This window comes from Gopherus evgoodei, chromosome 4, assembly GCF_007399415.2.
Source record: "Gopherus evgoodei ecotype Sinaloan lineage chromosome 4, rGopEvg1_v1.p, whole genome shotgun sequence".
Lineage (NCBI taxonomy): Eukaryota > Metazoa > Chordata > Testudines > Testudinidae > Gopherus > Gopherus evgoodei.
This window is the reverse complement of record NC_044325.1, coordinates 51,080,872-51,099,288: the sequence shown is the minus strand read 5'-3', so window position 1 is coordinate 51,099,288 and position 18,417 is coordinate 51,080,872. Positions and strand designations below refer to the sequence as shown.

Here is an 18,417-nt window from a genome sequence, read left to right as displayed (position 1 = left end):
GTGAGTACAATCACGCTCTGTGGTGATTGTTTTCAGTGCTGCTTTATTAAGTTGTGTAATGGCAAGAGTTCAAATTCTAGCAGTTGTTGAAATGGTAAATTTAGGGAATGAGTTAGAATTCTTGCTAGTAATGAGTAAAAGGGTTTTCAAAGTGCAGAGAGTATTATTTTTACCTAGATGTTCCTTCAGCTTGTGATTCGTATTTAAATAATTTGGAAGTTTTAAACTTAATACCATGCTTTTAAAAAATGTTTTAAAAACTTGTTTTATTCCCCAAAGATTTGTTTTCTGCTGTTGCAATTAGATGATGACAGCTCGCTGGCTTTTAAAATTGATCAGGAAGTATTCTGGCAGTCATTCAGTGTTGTAATAGCACTTTAATGGATATGAGCTATTCACCCAGATCAGACTCAATGTCAAAACAGGCGAAAATACAGCTGTCACTCTGGACAACAAGTTACACATATGCAAGCAGCTGCTAATACACTGTAGAAAAAGGCAGTCTTGTAATAATGCTTTAAAAGTGTAGGCGTGTTCATGCATATATATATATATATATGTGTGTGTGTATATATATATATATATATACACACATACGCACACACGCTATAGGTACATGTATGTGCTCTATGATATGTGTGTGTGTGTATATATATATTGTACAGAAAGAGAACTCTGTATATAATACATACACACAGGTGCGACAGTCTCACCATACAGCATGAGAATTTTGCTGTTTTAATTGGGTGCAGGAGGATGGCTCTGTTCTTAAAAGTCAAGGTATTTGGATGTGTTTGAACTCTGATGCACATTATAAAGAGGGAGTTTTAAATATAATTAAGAATTGGGGCTGGATCTTCATTTGGTATAAATTTTTGTAGTTCCTCTGTAGTGGTGATTGAGAAATTTTAAAAAATCATTGAGTTCTTCCTGGTGTACTAAAAAAAATCCTTTCCACCACCACTCCACCCAAAAAATAAGTAAATAACTTTTTATGAGCCAAGAATGACTGTCATCCTTGGCATGGAGATAAACTCCATCAGGGATAGAGAAATCTTTTTCCTTCTCCCATTCCCTTACTTATTCAAAAGCTATTGAATATATATTAGTAGCTCTATGCATCTAGGAGTGTAAATTCCTTTTTCATTGTTTTTGTTATTTTTCAAATGCATTTTACAGGACTAGATAAACCTATGATGCTTGATCTGTATTATAGGGGGAGCTGGTAATAACCTGTATATTTTAGCTTGCCTAATACTTTCCATTGTAAGTGGTCTTGCAACCTTATGTTGAGAAGCTCTTTCACCTCCACTGTTTGTAGCAGGCCTGTGAAATTTGACAGGGAAAAGCCCTGGAGACAGAGATGTGCCTTTTCTTTGTCCTATGAATATTCTTGCCTATGCTCCCTTACTTCTGTTATTTATTTTCTCCTTTCATTAACTCCCCTTTTTTTCTGTCTTATATCCTGTGTACCTTTCCTCTCTCATTTTCAGTGTTGGTTCCCTCCTTGCTTCTTTCCTACTTCCCTTCCTCTTCCTTTCCTTGTGTTGTGTTCTCTTCCTGATGTTTTCAGTCTGTCCCTGTCTCCTTTTCTCTCATCTCAGCAACTTCCTCCACCACCTCATGTTCCCTTTAACCTGTCGCATCTCTCACTATCTCTTTGATCCAAGTTAACCCCTCAGTTCCTCCCCTGAAAATTTATTCACCATTTACTCCACTCTCTGTTCTGACACATCCATCCCCACCACTCACACAGTCGGTTAAGGCTGCCAAGAGAGACACGTCTTGCATGATGTGCATTTGGTAGCCCTGTCACATGTTCCCCAGCTCAGCCTGAAACACATGCATTTTGCTGCAGTTCCACCTGTGGGCCACTGAGCACTGTTGTGGCACTGTTGAGCAGGCAGCACAGAACCTCTTCATTCTGTTCTCTCTGCGGGATCCCAGTCAGCAAAGAGCATTCAGGTGGAGGAGGCAGCACTTACAGCACAAGTGACCTAATGTTACCCCAGGCTTCCTCCCTTCCCTTAGAGCCATCTGTACAAGCTCCCTCCAGCGACCACTCTGACAAATAGTTGGTCCCAGATAACCAAACTGTCCCCAGCATCACCATCCCAGCCATGCACACAGATCCACTCGAGCATCCACCTACCCCATCCAGCAGTGCCAGATCTTGTGCAGCTCCATGCCCTTCCTCCATTTTTGCTTGGCGCAGACTGTGTTGAGAGCAAGCTTAAAGTTGTATGCAAATTAGCTTATTGAATAATTTGCATAAAAATGACACATGGAGCAGCTCAGAACTTGACCGTTATTGTCACTCACCATTTCTTTCTCCCTCTCTCCCTCTCGCTCATACTCACCCACATGTTCAGGCACCTCTCCTGCACGCATGCTCAGTCACACTCTGGGTGGGTGGGATGTGTGGAACTGAAGAATCTGAAGAGGCACTCCCTCCTGGGCACAAGTGGCCTGAAGTGTCTCTTCTTTCTGGTAGGGAGGAAGAAGGGCACCCAGAACAGGAGTTTCTTTGCTGGTCTTGAGGTCCCAGATAGAATGCTACCTGCTTAGGATCGGTACCTCAGTGGATAGGTGGAGCTGTTCTTAGTGGCAGTTAGAGGGGGCACAGGCCAGTTCAGCTCAGCAGTACCCCAAAGCATGGTCACAGCTATGGGAGAGGAGGGAATGAACTGTCCCTGCATTCCATGCAGGGACCTTGCAAATGCTTAGTTCTTGTCGGCTAAGGCTTGGCCTTAAAAAGTACTTTTTTGGTTGTCATCTCTTCATTTCTATTTAAGCTGAAAATAATACTAACTTTTATGTAGTGTTATTACATGCCATATACATATCAGAAATACATACTTTATAGGCCCCCATCCTTCACTGTACTCTCTGCTCAGGTAAGACTTCATTTGACTCCAGTACGAGTTGTGCCTGGGTAAGGGATGTAGAGTCAGGGCCCATATTAACACCCCTCAGGTCTGCATGAAGTATTTTCTTGTCGTGTTTGCTATGTATCTTAAGGTTAGCATTCAGGCCAATGTCATCATGTTATCACTTGTTCTTAAGAGCAGTTTTTTCCAGTTCATTCCAAATGACTCTTGAATTCATGGGTTTTTATGAACTAGTGAGATTTCAATCTACAGTGTTTGCAAAGTTCAGTTTAGTGATTCTTATTAGCTATTTAGAATGTAGATCTCTTTGCCCTGGAGGTAGCTTTTAAAAGAAAATAGCATTTACTAACAAACTGTTATTTTAAAATAAGTTGCCAGGCACAAACAGAACAAGAATTATGTTTAACTATCGCCTAAAAAGAGAAGATACTTGTCGTTATAAATAGCTTCTTCTCCACAATCCCTCTGATATCCCTCATTTCCCTGATACAAAACAATAAATATCTTCAATAGAAATGTCAGTTGCTTATTTGCTTTCTTTGCACCTTTTCTGTTCTTACATGAAGATTTACAATATGTTTATAACTATTCAGCACCTTGAGAAGGAAAATAGACCTCTGTGCTTTTTTGACCTTTCAGGCTTTTGAACTAGCTTCCACCATGAAAACCATGCATGGCTGTGAAAAAGGGATCATGGCAGGCTTGCAACAGAGGCTTGCAATGGTGACCATCATCTAATGACTTGCTGTGCCTGGTATAAATTGCTCAAACAGCATCCATCCAGGTTTTCCTCTCAAGGGAGCAAATGCTTTAAAGAGTGACCTTCCTCTGCCCTAATATGTCAACCTGGAAAGTTTCTACTTGCTGTTGAATTCTTGACAAGTAATAGGCAGTACTTACAACCTTCTTGAGACATAAAATGTGAAAGATATGCTGCTTTCTTGATTTGAAAACCGGAATCGGGTTTTTTAATATTGCATAATAAAGCAAGGTGCTTGTGTCTTGCATTTTGTTCACTTTTATGCCTTTGCATCCAAAAAGACACTTTCTTAAACGTCTCTTCTAAAATCAGTCCTCAGTAGACACAAAATATTTCTAGAATTATTGTTTACAACTTTCCTATCCTGATTTACACAGTACTGAAGTGTACATCCCTCAAAATTAGATGGGGTTAGACACACACAGTCAACAGTTTTCAGTGTGTTTTCAGTAAATGATGAGACCAAAAAAATCAACCATCATACAGACCTCTTCTGAAACATTAAATTTATGTGCTTTTTCCTCTCCATTGAACCAGTTGTTCTCTTAGCTCCAGTCATCATTAAACAAGGGGACAGGCTTTACACCTTTGTATTTTTGTTCCAGTGGTTCATATATTGTTCCTGGTACCAATTTGAGAATTGTATTTTACTCCTTACATTCCGTATAAATCCCAGAACTTTTCTAGGAATTATTTTTTACTAGCACAAATTTCAAAATTGTTGTTAAAATACAAAAGACAAATGTTCACTAGACACAGGTTAAAAATCCCTGTCAGTTGCTCTTATTTTTAAAGTAGTGAAAATAATGTGCCATTCTAGCTAATTACATGTAATCCTCCACAGAAATAATAAACTAGCAGGGCACACAGGTCTCTTCAGAACTTGATTTGCCTCCATATGAATCAGTTTTTGAAAGGTATGAAGAGATTCAATGCTCATTTTTCAACTCTCCTGTTTATGAATTAATATAAATTGTTTATTAATGGAAATAAAACTGAATCTAATAAAAGCAAATTAAAAAGTCATTAAAATACAAATTTTTGCCCTTGTTTAGATAAATAAACATGAGTTTTGCCTGGTTTACATATCTTGTCAATGGAGTTTTCCTCACCTATTCATTACAAATAGTTCATTTGTTTTTTATTTCTTTTTGTAATGAACAACCTTTTTGCAAATACTTCAGCCACCTAACACACATCTGTGGATATGTCACAAATGCATTTTTGCTTGTATGGCTAGTTAATAATGGTTATTTTTTCTTCCCCCTTTGGTCATTGAAGAGGAAATGAGAGTGCTTAGATGTAAAAAAAGTTGTGTCCTCCTCACAATATCTGGGTACACTGTTTTGACACCCTAGAAGAAAGGGTGACAGAATTGCATTCTTATGGATTAGGAGGTGGTGTGATAAAGGTGTTCTTGTAGCAGGTTTTACACCTCCTCTAGGGATTAAGTCGACTGTGCAGAAGCTAACTGTGTTTTAGGCCAATCTGTGAAAATGTCTAGTGTAGAACTGAGAGTTTCTATTCACACCATTTACTCCAGATATTGTAGTTTGGATGAGATTGTTGCTGAAGTGGCTGCATGTTTTGGTAAAAGCATCTTACAAGTAGAAGATGCAATTTAATGCTGTGCGCTTGATTGAGCTTCATTTTTTGAGGTTGTTCTTTCTGTAGAGAAAGTGAACTGCAGTGTATGTCCCATGGAACACACCCACCTGCCAGCCTACTTTCACTAAAAGCATGTCTGTAGTCCCTATAAAGGTATTTAGAAAGAAAGGCTAGCATAAATTAGCATGCAGGTAGTTTTACTATTATTATTTTCATTGTGAGGATATAAGAATTATCCTTTTTTAACTGAATAAATATTCTGAAAGAAAAAAGGGTATGCAGGAGGATAGTATGAGTCCTGAAACTTAATGTTTCTATTTACAAATGTTGCTCATTTGAAATGTGTATTTTATGCATCTGTCTCTTTATTGTGAAACTCCCAGAATACTGGTTTCTTAACAGCTCTCCAAGCAGATATCTCTAAAGTTACTCTCATAGTGCTCACCTTTCCAAAATAACTGCTCATTTTAGGTCAAATCATCCTCTTCACTCCCTTCCACCCCCCATTCTATTAAAGGGGAGTGATATACTCAGAATAGTTTGATATTCTTTTAGCCACATCTCCACTGCTGTGTTTCCTAAGACAGGGCAGGTGGCTTCAGTAAGGGATGTGGCCTCTGCCCCAAGGCCCATAAATCCTGGCCCTACACTAGGGAGTGGAAGACTATTTATTGCTCCCTGTCCTTCTCCCCACAGCAATTCCAGCTTAAGTTGCTGAAGACTCTTCAGCCATGTTTTCACCCTGTTGCTTACTGGGCGGAGGAAGGTGGCATGACTGTTATATGCATTTCTAAAAAAACATTGCTGTGGTGCAGTGATCTACCGTGTATTTTATGTATAAGGCACGCCCCCAGTGGGCACGAACCTCTTTCTCCTCCTTTGTCACCTTTATTTTGAATAATTAGACTCCTAATGGCTTTGGGTGGACTTTCCCTGTTTAACAGGAAATGCCTTCATGAACAGGTGAATCTTGCAAAACTTGGGCTCAACCTACACTCTGATGGAAGCAAAGTCTCACAGCTGTGGACCTTCCATTGAGACAGTGCTGGCCCTGGTTCTATATCCTAGTACATGCACTGTCAGTTGAACTGTCCCAAGTGAGCATAGATGCTATAGTGTTGCTCAGAAAGACAGTTACCAAAAGAGCTGAGACCCAGCCTGTTTAGGTCATTGAACTTCAAATTAGATTTGGAACTTGGATTGGACCTGAAAATTGATAGGCAATAATTTATAGAGCATGCCACAATGTTATGCTTTGTACTTTTTGCACCCTAAACTAATTGTGCATTGGAAGCGACCTTGTGGTTGGCTTTCATGATCAGCTCCAGATATATTATAGAAAAACCTAACCTAGAGGTAACAAAGAAAGGAATCACTGTGACTAGTTCCTTGCCCATTTGGAAATAAAGCAATTCTCTTGCCAACTGTAAACGAAAGAGCATTTTTGGCTACCACTGCTATTTTGTAGTCCAGTAACAGATGAGAGTCCAACATGACCCTCCAATTGTGCTCTGTGGTGGTAGTCAAGAAGAAAATACCTGAATTGAAAGGGTTGGTCATAGACTCCATATTTCACAAAAATATAGAGATATCTATGCCTTGGAGATCATATTGTCTGCAGTTAACAAGAAGGTGGTATAGAACTGGATGTCCTGAGCATGTTGCTTGAAATATAGGCCATGGCACTGTATCTCCTGTTAGCCTCAGGTGGAAGGATTGAGCCTTAGGAAGCTCTGCAACTCAAGGTCTTCAGGAAAGATAGTCAAAATTCTCGTAGCTCTTTGAAATTTCTGAGCGAAACCAGCAGAAGCAGCTTGACAGTACTTGACTTGCCTGAGCCAGGTCCCTCAGAAAAGCCAACAGAACATTGTGAAGCATGATGTCAAAGAAATCTTATAGATCTAATAGTATTAAAGTGAATATTTGACTTCTGTCCATAGCCAGGAAACACTAATGCACCATCTCTGTGCAACATCTAAATCTGAAGTTTTTCCTGTAGGTTATGTGGGATTATTGCTCTTTAGAGGAGTTGAAAGTTGCTCTGAGCAGCATTAGCCTCCATGGCATTTTGCATTTGAAACTGGTGGCATTTCCTATTAGAGCATACCACATAAAGTGACTGATCTCTGGCTCCAGGCTCGCCCATCATTCCCCAGATGTGTGCTGTTCACCCACAGTGGTGTCAGGTGTTTAGGGTAGAATGCATGCTACATAGCTTCCTTTCTCCCTCCCCTCCTATAGTGAGGGTGGCCTTCTGCCCAGTTGTAACATGCAGCACAATAGAGCATCTGGCCCTTTGTGACTGGAAACTTGCTGTGTAACTGATTCCTTATGCAGAATTAAGGATTCTTAAATAGACCCCAGTGACATAAAAGCTTTCATGAGAAGGTTCATGAAGTTGACACTGATGCCTTAGAACAGCTTAAAGGAAATAATAATGTGACAGTGAAGTAATATAAATAATTTAAGAGGAAATCTCTGTGCAATCTCAGTTTTCTTTTGTTCTGAAATATGTCAGTATCTGACTATGTTGCCAATATTCTTAAGCCAGTGAAGAGATGTAGAGAAGTTATAAAAATATTGTCACCAAGTGGCACAGCTGGTTCAACACATTTCAAAGAACAGCAGTTTTCCAAAGAACAAATTATGGTGAGGGGCGGGGGGAGAAGAACAGTGGTTTATCCTGGCAGAGATACCATTTTATTGTCATCCTGAAAGTGATGCTTGACAGCATTACCAGTTTTGGAATTGACACCTTTATAGTATACTGGGCAAACTTACTGGAAATTCAGTTTCCTGATATTGGAAAGAAATGGAACAAGGCTTGTCTGTTATCCATGTATTTTAGATGGGAAACAACCCTGCCACTTATTTTTATTCTGTTGCTTATCAGAAATCAAGATTTTTTGAAAGTAGACAAAAGCTGACTGCAACTACTAGGCAGTAGAATACTTTCTTCACTCATTTAAATGGTTAGAGAGAGGTAATAGTTAATGGCAATTGTTAGAAAATATTCAAGGTTAGTTCAGGTTATTTGCTATGGAAGCTTAACAAACTTTGTCGCCCCTTTTTCTATATTCATACGTAACACTGATGCACTTAAAATATATGATGTAAGAAGTGCATCAAGACAAGCTGTGATTTTTTTTTTATGTGGATTTGTGTGTGTTCCTCCCCACACTTAAGTTATTGAAGATTTACCATCTAGGTTTGTATGGCCTTCCAATATTTTTAAAGATATTAGAATGTTTGCATACTGTGTCATTTCACAACATGCTGAATATTGGAAAAAAGTACAGTTTTGTCACCTTCGACAGAATGCTTCGTTTTTAAACAGTTTTCTATATCTGAGTAACATTTCTATATACTGTCTTCTGAGGAAATGAACACAATATAAAATAGTTGCATTTTTGATATCTGGCTGCAGTCTAATTTCCATTGTATTCACTCTGCTATAGAAATACTTAATGTCAGGAAGGAGATATTTACTGGAATACACGAGTCCAGAATTCATCATGATTCAGGGTGAAATCCACTCGCCCTTTACTCCCCACCCCCTCTTGAATTGGAATGAAATGTGCCTTAAACTGAAGTGAAATACATCACATGCAGCAACAGTGGGCCCTTGCTTTGCCTCTGTTCCTGGTGTGAAATCGATACACTATCTTTCCTTCTGACCTGTTCTGTGACCTCCATTGCAGCTTTCATGCTGAACAGCAATTGCTTTGAACAGTCTGGGTCTGCCACAGCTCACAAATGATTTTCAGCTTCTGTCTAAAACTGGTGCTGATAACAAAGGCTTGATTTTAAACAATGCAGTTGCAGTCATCTTCTAATTATGAATGACATGAAGTGCATGCTCTTCTCTTATTAAAGATTTTCTGTAGCAGGTACAGTATATATGTAGGCAGAATTATTCCATACTAAGAAGATATAGGAGTTCTGTTCCTAAATTTATGTGGTAAAGTTTATGCTGACAGGAAAGAAATTAGATGTAGCATATACTTAAAAAGAATGTTAATGCTATTTTTAACTGGAAATGTAATTTCCTTTGATATTTTCATCACCCCTAGCTAATTTTGTAGTGTTTTTTAACATTAAAATTATGAGTTTTCAAAAGAAAAACATAATTGATATGTTTATTTTCTGTAAAGGGGAACTGTCTCTTGAAATGTGAACTTAAAGCTGGTACAAAAGTCAGCCCCCCTCCCCCAAAAAACCTGAGCATAGTAAAAGAGAGATAATTACATTCCTTATGATTAACTAATAATGAATTTGGAAATATCAGCATTTTGAGGATTTTTTTGAGCCATTTACTAGAAGATTATTGAAAGGAAAGGCTTATTGAAGATACAATGAGCATTTATGCTTGTAGCAAGAAGTCTGTTGTGCAATTAGTTAGATTACTCTCGTAGCCTTTACTGGCTTTGAAATCAAGGAGGTGCCGGAATTGTTGGTTTTTGGTATTTTCAAAATTTCTTGGTAGAAAATAAGATATACACATTGTTGGTATTAAATTATTTTCTGTTAAGATACTGTTTCTCCACCTTCCTTCAACAACAAATAGAAGTATTTAATATTGATGTGGATTTTTTTTTGTAGTTTTCAAGTCAAAATCAGCTGCTAGTAACAAAGTGTACCTTACTAAACATGTAATGATAAATGTTCTACCAGATTTTTACTTTTTATTTATGAAATCATGTACAATGAAATTATCTTTAAGATAGGAAGACAGAATATTGCTTTATACGTGCTCCACCATAATACTTTACTATATAAATCATGTACTACTTTGATTTTTCCTCCATTTATTCATTCCAGCTATTGTCAGTTCAGGTCTGTTCTTCTAGTGCTAGAACTTAGGAAAAGAGAGACTTATAATAACGGAGGCTGCATAATGTAAAGAAACTCCAGGGTGGTTGTGAATCACTGGTGTCAGGCTAAGTAATGCATTATTAAAGTAATATCCCTGTCTTTGTTACTTGATAAAGGTTTGAAAATATTTTCCAGTGATTCTCATGCTATTAATATCTTAGAATATTAATGCCTTGTCACTGGGAGAGCTGCAGGTTAGTTATTTTTACAACATCCATTGTATTTATAAAATATACATAAACATATAATAAAACAAGAAGTTCAGGAAATATTTATTAATCCAGTATCATCATCCAGTAAAACCTTAAAAATCCAATTTTTGTGACAGTTCTCAAAATATGAGTGCATCTTGGCAGCAAAGGATCAAAAATGAGAATCCAGAATAAAATAAGCAGGTGATGCTGCTGAGAAACTTTTTTCCTTCTTCCCTCCTTCTAAACAGGGTGAAATGGTTCTTAGAAAATGGGAAAAAAGTTCTTCGACATTTTTCTCTGAGGCATTCAATGCCAGCAGTTGCTTTACTGCATTACTGAGTTTACTTTTACAAGTTTTTACTTCTTGTTTCTGAAGTGGTGTATCTGAAAAATGTTCCTTCCATAATATTACATTTTTGTAAATGTCCATTTTGTTTTCATATAATGGACAAAGCAGTTACTTATTCAAGTCGTGGCATTATTTAAAAAATATGTGCAGTTATGCAGGAGGGAATTTTCAGTTTCCAGCATTTATGTGTATACGTATGTAGGAAAAATGCTCAGATAGGTGTGAACACTTGTATACAGATTTCAGAAATTGTAACAGTCACACACAGGTGTTAAAAATTGCATCAGTAAAAGCAAAGAGGAAAATAAGTTTTGTGGTTGCAAATTTCAACCCATGTATGTGCATGAAGTTGAGAAATGTGCACATGAATGTGCATGCATGGAGGCTGGAGTTGAGCTGCTGATGAAATGTATGCCCCAAGTAAACCAAGGAAAAAGTATCTCGTATTTCCAAAGGGCTGCTGCTGCTGCTGTTCCTACTTCATAAATGTAGTGTTAGTTGAATGTAATCTCTTCTAGAAGAATGTATTTTTGAAGAATTGCCACACAGCGACTTGAGAGCCATTCTTGTCACTCAAAAGAAGTGGACAGTCAATACTGAGGCCTTCCCATCTGCAGGAACAATCCACTTTAATGGTAAAAGATTTATGATAGGACTTCATCTTGCTTAAAATCTTTTCAAAGCAGTCTGATTGCATGCTAAACCACAAATAAAATGGAAATTATTTTAATCTTTCCATTAGTAAAATACTTCCCCAAACAATATTTTCCAAACATTTTGTTAAAATTAAATTCCCATAAGCCATATTATCTTTTTGTTGTTGTTGTTGTAAGCACAAGTGAGTAGTACAGGGTATGTTCCCTCCAATGAATTGTTGTGCAACAAGACTTGATGGGAATTCTACCTTTTCCAAAATCTGATACCAGGCAATTTGTCTTCTAAATAATACTCACAAGTACTATGCCTGAAATATTTTGGCTTGAACCCAAGTCAAACTTCAGGAAGCTGACTCTCAGGAGCATTTCCCTAATTCTATAGATTTAATTGTTATTATGAGTAGAATACGTGTGTCAAGATCACTTGCAAGTTTACCTGTTTACTTCTGTTCCTGAAACAGAAATATCAAAATGACAGACTAGAACTTATAGAAAGGTTTGAGACACTCAGTAATTTAAATAAATAAACCTCTAAAAATGTACATGCAGTAGTCTTTAAATACTAGAAGGTACTGATCATAAACCTGCAGAATTGGGCAAACCTGCCCCACTCCTCTTCTAGCTGTAGGGAGCCTCAATACTGGTGCACATGGATTCATGAGGGAGGTCTGGGGGATCCTGCAAAAGGGGTCTGTTTGCCCTTTGCTTCCTGCAGAGCTTTGCTGTTTACAATGTTCCCTGCATTGTAGTACACTGTGGGATTTTGGAGGTAGGAAGAGATGGAAGATATGTAGCTACACAGATTCACCAAATATTTCACCCTCAAGGGGCACAACAACTGCAGGGAATCATAGACCTTGAGCCTGCATTAGTGTCTGCAATGTGGCTTTGCTCTGGGGCTGAGGATTCTAACACCTGCTATCTTGTCCAGGGCACTGTTTGTTTATTCAGCCTGTGTGCTGGAAATTGGAACTGGTCCTAAGAATCGGATCCTATTCCCACTGAAATCAGTGACAAAACTCCGATTGACTTCCATGGTAAGGACAGGGTGACCAGGAACAATCCAGTTAAGCTCACTAGTTACAGATAATACTTCCTTTTTTTAAAATAAACCAGTTTTAAATCCAAAATATTTTGGATTTAAAACTAACCTTTTTCTTATGTGTCCAGCACATTTAAGATAGTTTTTAATTTTAAAAAATGCTGTTATAATGCATTTTAATTGAATTTGAAATGCCATGCAAATAAAACTTGACACATATCACAAGTAAAATATTAATTTCCATCTAGTAAATAAGAAATTCACCATTCACCATTTCCTAACATAATAAAAAATGTAAATATTAAGATTCTGAATACATGTAAATTAAGCTGTATTATTGCTTAAATAAATATGTACAGATATAATGTATCCTCGTGTTAAGCAAAAAAGCATCTCATTTAGTGTAAAAGCTGTGTTTAGTTGCTAATCAACATGTTTTAATGATCACTAACCAGTGAGAATAAAAGTTTTCTTAGGAAAATAGTTAAAAAGTACAAATGCAAAACACAATTAAAATCTGATTTTTAAATTGCTTTTATTTAAATAATTTCACTCTGTTAAAAGCTCTTGTTAATAATAAGAATAAAATGAAATAAAAAGTATCCTTTTTATCTGTTTCAGCACAAGGTTAATTGATTTGAAATTAAAAATAAAATGATAGAACACCTATGTGAAAAATGTATGTTGGGAAGAAAGCAGCACGGCTTCTGCACAGGATAATTGCATCTTTCCAATCTACTAAAATTCACTTAGCATGTCAACAAAATGGCTGATAAAACTTTGACTATCAAAATCTTTTGACAGTATACCTCACAAGAGGTCGTACCAGTACAAGTTTATTTTATACATTTATAAATGGTCCAGAAAAGGGAGTAAAGAGGTGAGTTTTGCACATGGCCAAAAATTATTTAGGTTAGTCAAGATTAGAGAAGATTGTGAGGAATTTCAGAGGCACTTCAAAAAGCAAACAGGCAGCATGATTGAGGAGGAATTTTATTGTTGACAAATGCAAGGTGATACACGTTGGATTAAGAAGGAATGAATTGCTCAGGGTAAGTCTATATTTTGAACTGGCCTGGGGGTATGATTCCCAACTTGAGGAGACATAATTATGCTAGCTCATTGAACTATCATACTAAAAATAGAATGTAGCCTTAGCAGTGCAAGCAGCAGGACAGGCTAACTGCCCCGAGGTCATGTGTAGGATGTTGGATGGGTACAAAGTTGGGGTGTCTAGCCTCTCCAGCAGCTTGCACTACTAAGGCTACATTCTGTTCATATTGCACTCTATTGCAACTATGTCAGCTTGAACTCGAAGTCACACCCCCAGCTCAAGGTGTAAACAAACACTGAGAGAAAACCTCTCCTCGATGTTCAGACCTGGATGTAAAAGAAAACAAAATATTAGGCTGTATAATGAATGGGATGGAAAATAATCCTGAAAATATTATAACATCAGAAATCACATAGTAAAAATGTTCAGCTGAATTATGTACCATTGTATATTTAATGTTGTGCTTTCACCTCAAATAGTGGTGAACAGTTCTGATCACTGTGGAAAAGATTCAGCAGAAATTGATTTAGAGACAGGTGATAAAATGATTAGAGGCATGAAGAGGCTTAAAAGATTGGCATTATTTTGAGAGGAGATCAAAAAGGGGGACATGATAGAGGTGTACAAAGAGAATGTAAATAGAATTGAAGAACAAGTGGACATTCAATGAAATTGAAAGGCAACAGATATAAAAATCTGTAAAATGAAATATTTTTATACAATGCATGACAGATCTGTGAAACTCATTGTCATAAGATGTCGTTAAGGCCTAAAATTTAGGAGGATTAAAAAAGGATTATAAATGTATTTGGCTATTTAGAACATTGTAAGTTACCCCAGTGGATGCAATGTGGCCCAGTAGATAGAACATTGGGCTTGCAGTCAGGAGACCTAATTTCTACTCTTAGGTCTGACACTGACTTGCTGTGAAACCTTGGCAAGTTACTTCACCTCCGCCTCAGTTTTCTCATCTACAAAATAGTATTGACTGTATCTTCTTTAGTAAAGCACTTCCAGTTAAACCTACTGAGGATACTGTATTAAAATTGCTAAATGTTAGGATAAAAAACCCTTTATTTTTAGGGATATAGCCTTCATGTATTATGGAATAAACTTAATTGGAAAGAAATTTCCTCTCTAGGTAAGTTTTTCTGTAGCTCTTCATGCTTCACAAATGTATGAAATACTTAGTGAAAAACATGAAGTGAGAAACAGGGGCGGCTCCAGGGACCAGCAAGCCAAGCGCATGCCTGGAGCGGCAAGCCACGGGGGGTGCTCTGCCAGTCGCCGCGAGAGTGGCAAGCAGGTTGCTTTCGGCGGCATGCCTGTGGAGGGTCCGCTGGTCCCGCGGCTTCAGCGGACATCCTGCAGGCATGCCGCCAAATCTGCGGGACCGGGGACCTCCCGCAGGCAAGCCGCCGAAGGCAGCCTGCCTGCTGTGCTTGGGGCAGTAAAATACCTAGAGCCGCCCCTGGCGAGAAACCCTGATGTATAAGTGCAGTCTGCTCTGGGGCCCTGTGCCCTTACACTGACTTGAAGCCTTTCAGCTGTAAGAGACTTCAAGGAACTGTGATGCCAGGGGTTCCCCAACATGAGGCTGCCCTTTTAAAGTGGGTTTCATACAAGAAGGGGATGGTATTACAAATACCCCCAAATAATACCACTGAAACTGAACTGTATTACCCTTCTTTGCAGATTCCCTGTGAACGTTGGGGTGGGGAAAGGGGGTGTACATATAGTATATTCTCTGTGGGTCAGGCTACATTCTCTCAAGTGTGGTTCATGAGAGGATGATTCTCCCTATAGACAGACCAAGGACCCAGCCCTGCAGTCCAGTTGGCAAAACTCCTTTGAGGATTTTGCCTTTTATAAACTGTAGAAACAGGCCCTAAAACAGCAACTAGAAAACTTTTTTTTAAATAGACACTTAAATGTTATAGTAGAAAACTTCAGTTTAGAACAGAAACAAATACATGAATAAGCAGTGTATCCATGCCAAAGGCCAGATCCTCACACATGCCTGGGGTGGGGAAGTAGAGGTGGCTGTTTGTCACCTTTACACTCCTGTCTCCTTATCTTGGGTTCCACTTGGGGTCAGTTCAGCCCGTCACAGTGTGAGACCGCTCTAAGCTACATCTGGTTGCCCATAGTCTCAAGGAACCATTCTGGCAGTGAGGATTGCCAAAGTGCAGCAGTGTTCCAGCCATGCCCCCTCTTTCCTTGCCACGTTCCCAACGTGCCTTACATACTGCAAGCTTTGAGGGAGAAGCTGGTATAGGGACCAGTTGTGCCAGATTTTCGCTACCTAGAAATACCTCTTGCACTCTGAGATACTGCTTATACTAAGCTTGCTGCCAGGGAGCGTTCTAGCCGCTTTGTGCTCATGGTATGGTTCAGAGCATCAGGATAGGGGGGCTTGTCATGGTATAATTCCCCACTCTGAACCTTAGTGTCCCAAAGATGGGGTACCAGCAGGAATTCCTCTAAGCTCAATTACCAGCTTAGTACTTGTAGCGCTGCCACCAACCAGGAATTCCAGTGCCTGGTACACTCTGGTCCCCCCAAAACCTTGCCCAGGGACCCCCAAGACCCAGACCTTCTGGATCTTACCACAAGGAAAGTAAATCCTTTCCCTCACCGTTGCCTCTCCCAGACTTCCCCTCCCTGGGTTACCCTGGAAGATTACTGTGATTCAAACTCCTTGAATCTTAAAACAGAGAGGAAAATCCACCTACCCCCCTCCTTCTCTCTCCCCCTCCCAGACTCTCCCTGAAAGAGAAAGTAATCCTAACGCAGAGAGAAATTAACCTTTCTCTCCCCCTTACCTCCTTTCTCCCCCCAGTCCCCTGGGGTCTCACCAGAATAAAAAAACAATCAGGTTCTTAAACAAGAAAAGCTTTTCATTAAAGAAAGAAAAAACAGTAAAAATTATCTTTGTAAATTTAAGATGGAATATGTTACAGGGTCTTTCAGCTATAGACACTGGGAATACCCTCCCAGCCCAAGTATACAAGTACAAATTAAAATCCTTTCAGCAAAAATATAAATTTGAACTCCTTCCAGCCAAATACACATTTGCAAATAAAGAAAACAAACATAAGCCTAACTCGCTTTATCTACCTAGTACTTACTATACTGGACATATAAGAGACTGTATCAGAGAGATTGGAGAGAAACCTGATTGCACGTCTGGTCACTCTCAGAACCCAGAGAGAACAACAACCAAACACTGACAGCACACACAAAAACTTCCCTCCCTCAAGATTTGAAAGTATCCTGTCCCCTGATTGGTCCTCTGGTCAGGTGACAGCCAGGCTCACTGAACTTGTTAACCCTTTATAGACAAAAGAGACATGAAGTACTCCTGTTCTATTAACCCTTAACTATCTGTTTATGACAGGGCTAAAGATTTGATAAAATGGAATTCTCCTGAATGAGGATACCTCTCCAGGGGAGGATATCCCAGTTATTAGGAAAATACAGGTAATAGTAATGAGAGTTTGATTATCAGAAATATAGACAGCTGAATTTGTGATGATTGAGAGAACCCCATTGTGATTTGCTTGCTGGGTGTGAAGGTTGCACACCTTTCAAGACATCTAGATAGAGCCAGGTGCAGTGCTGAGGAGGAGCTGGTGTTTGTGGTACATGTAGGTACCAGTACCATAGGGAAAGGTTAGAGAGAGATCCTGGAACCCAAATGTAGACTGCTAAGTAAGAGATTAAAGTGCAGGACCTTCTTGGTAGTATTCTCTGAAATGCTTTCAGTTCCACTTGCTGGACCAGTTAGGCAGAACTACGGGGTCTCAATGCATGGATAAGATGGTGTTTGTAGAAGGGATTTAGCTTTATTAGGAACTGGGGAGTCTTGAGGAAAGTCAGGGTCTATACAGGAAGGATGGGCTCCATGTCAATCAAAACAGAACCAGACTGTTGGCATGTACAATTAAAAAGGTTGTAGAAGAATTTTTAAACTAAGATCTGGGGGGAAATCGACATGTGCGGAATAGCATGCAGTTCGAACAGACACATCCTTTAGGGGAGGATTTTTTAAAAGTAATACTATATATCCTAGTAAAGAGGTTAGGATAGACAGTGATAAAATACAGGCAGGAACTGAAGAAAAACAGTCAAATGAAAAATAGTCCCATTTAGTTGCATGATATGAAGTCTGAGAACTAAATATTGACAGATTTTATAAGTGCAGGTATACAAATGCTAGAGTTTAATACTGAGATGGGTGAACTGGCCTGCCTGGTATTAAAGGAAAATATTGATATAATAAGCATCACGTAAATTTGGTGGAATGATGATCATCGATAGGACATGGTAATAGCAGGGTACAAAATACATAGGAATGACAGAGTAGGTTGTGCTGGTGCAGGAGTGGTATTATCTGTGAAAGAAAACAGAGAGTCAAATATAATAAAAATCTTAAATGAATCAAACTGTATGATAGAATCTCTATGGATAGAAATCCCATGCTTGAATAATAGAGTATAACAGTAGGAATATACTACTGATCACCTGACCAGGATTGTGATGGTGACTGTGGAATTCTCAGGGAGATTAGAGAGGCTATAAAAAGAGAAAACCCAATAATAATGGAGGATTTCAACTATCCCCATGTTGGATACTTGTCACCTCAGGATGCGATGCAGAGATAAAATTTCTAGACACCATTAATTACTGCTTCTGGAGCAACTAGTCCACAAGGATACAGGCTATTCTTGCTTTAACCCTAAGTGGCACACAAGATCTGGTCCAAGAGGTGAACATAGCTGAACCACTGAGTAATAGTAACCATAATATAAGCAAATTTAACATCTTTTTAGGGGGGAAAATGTAGAAATTGTTAAATGAAATTGTTTTTAATTGTTCACTTTATTAATGTAACTTCTGTTCATCATTCACTACACTTGCCTATACTGTAACTTCTGTTCCATATTGTAATTCAAACCCCATTTTAAAACACTCACTCCATTTTG

General features: G+C 38.6%; 1 protein-coding gene across 3 annotated transcripts in view; it reads left to right on the top strand.

Annotated features, from left to right (window-relative positions):
* Positions 1-18,417, top strand: part of NPAS3 (neuronal PAS domain protein 3) — an 858,327-nt gene that overhangs the window by 78,163 nt on the left and 761,747 nt on the right. The window lies entirely within an intron of this gene.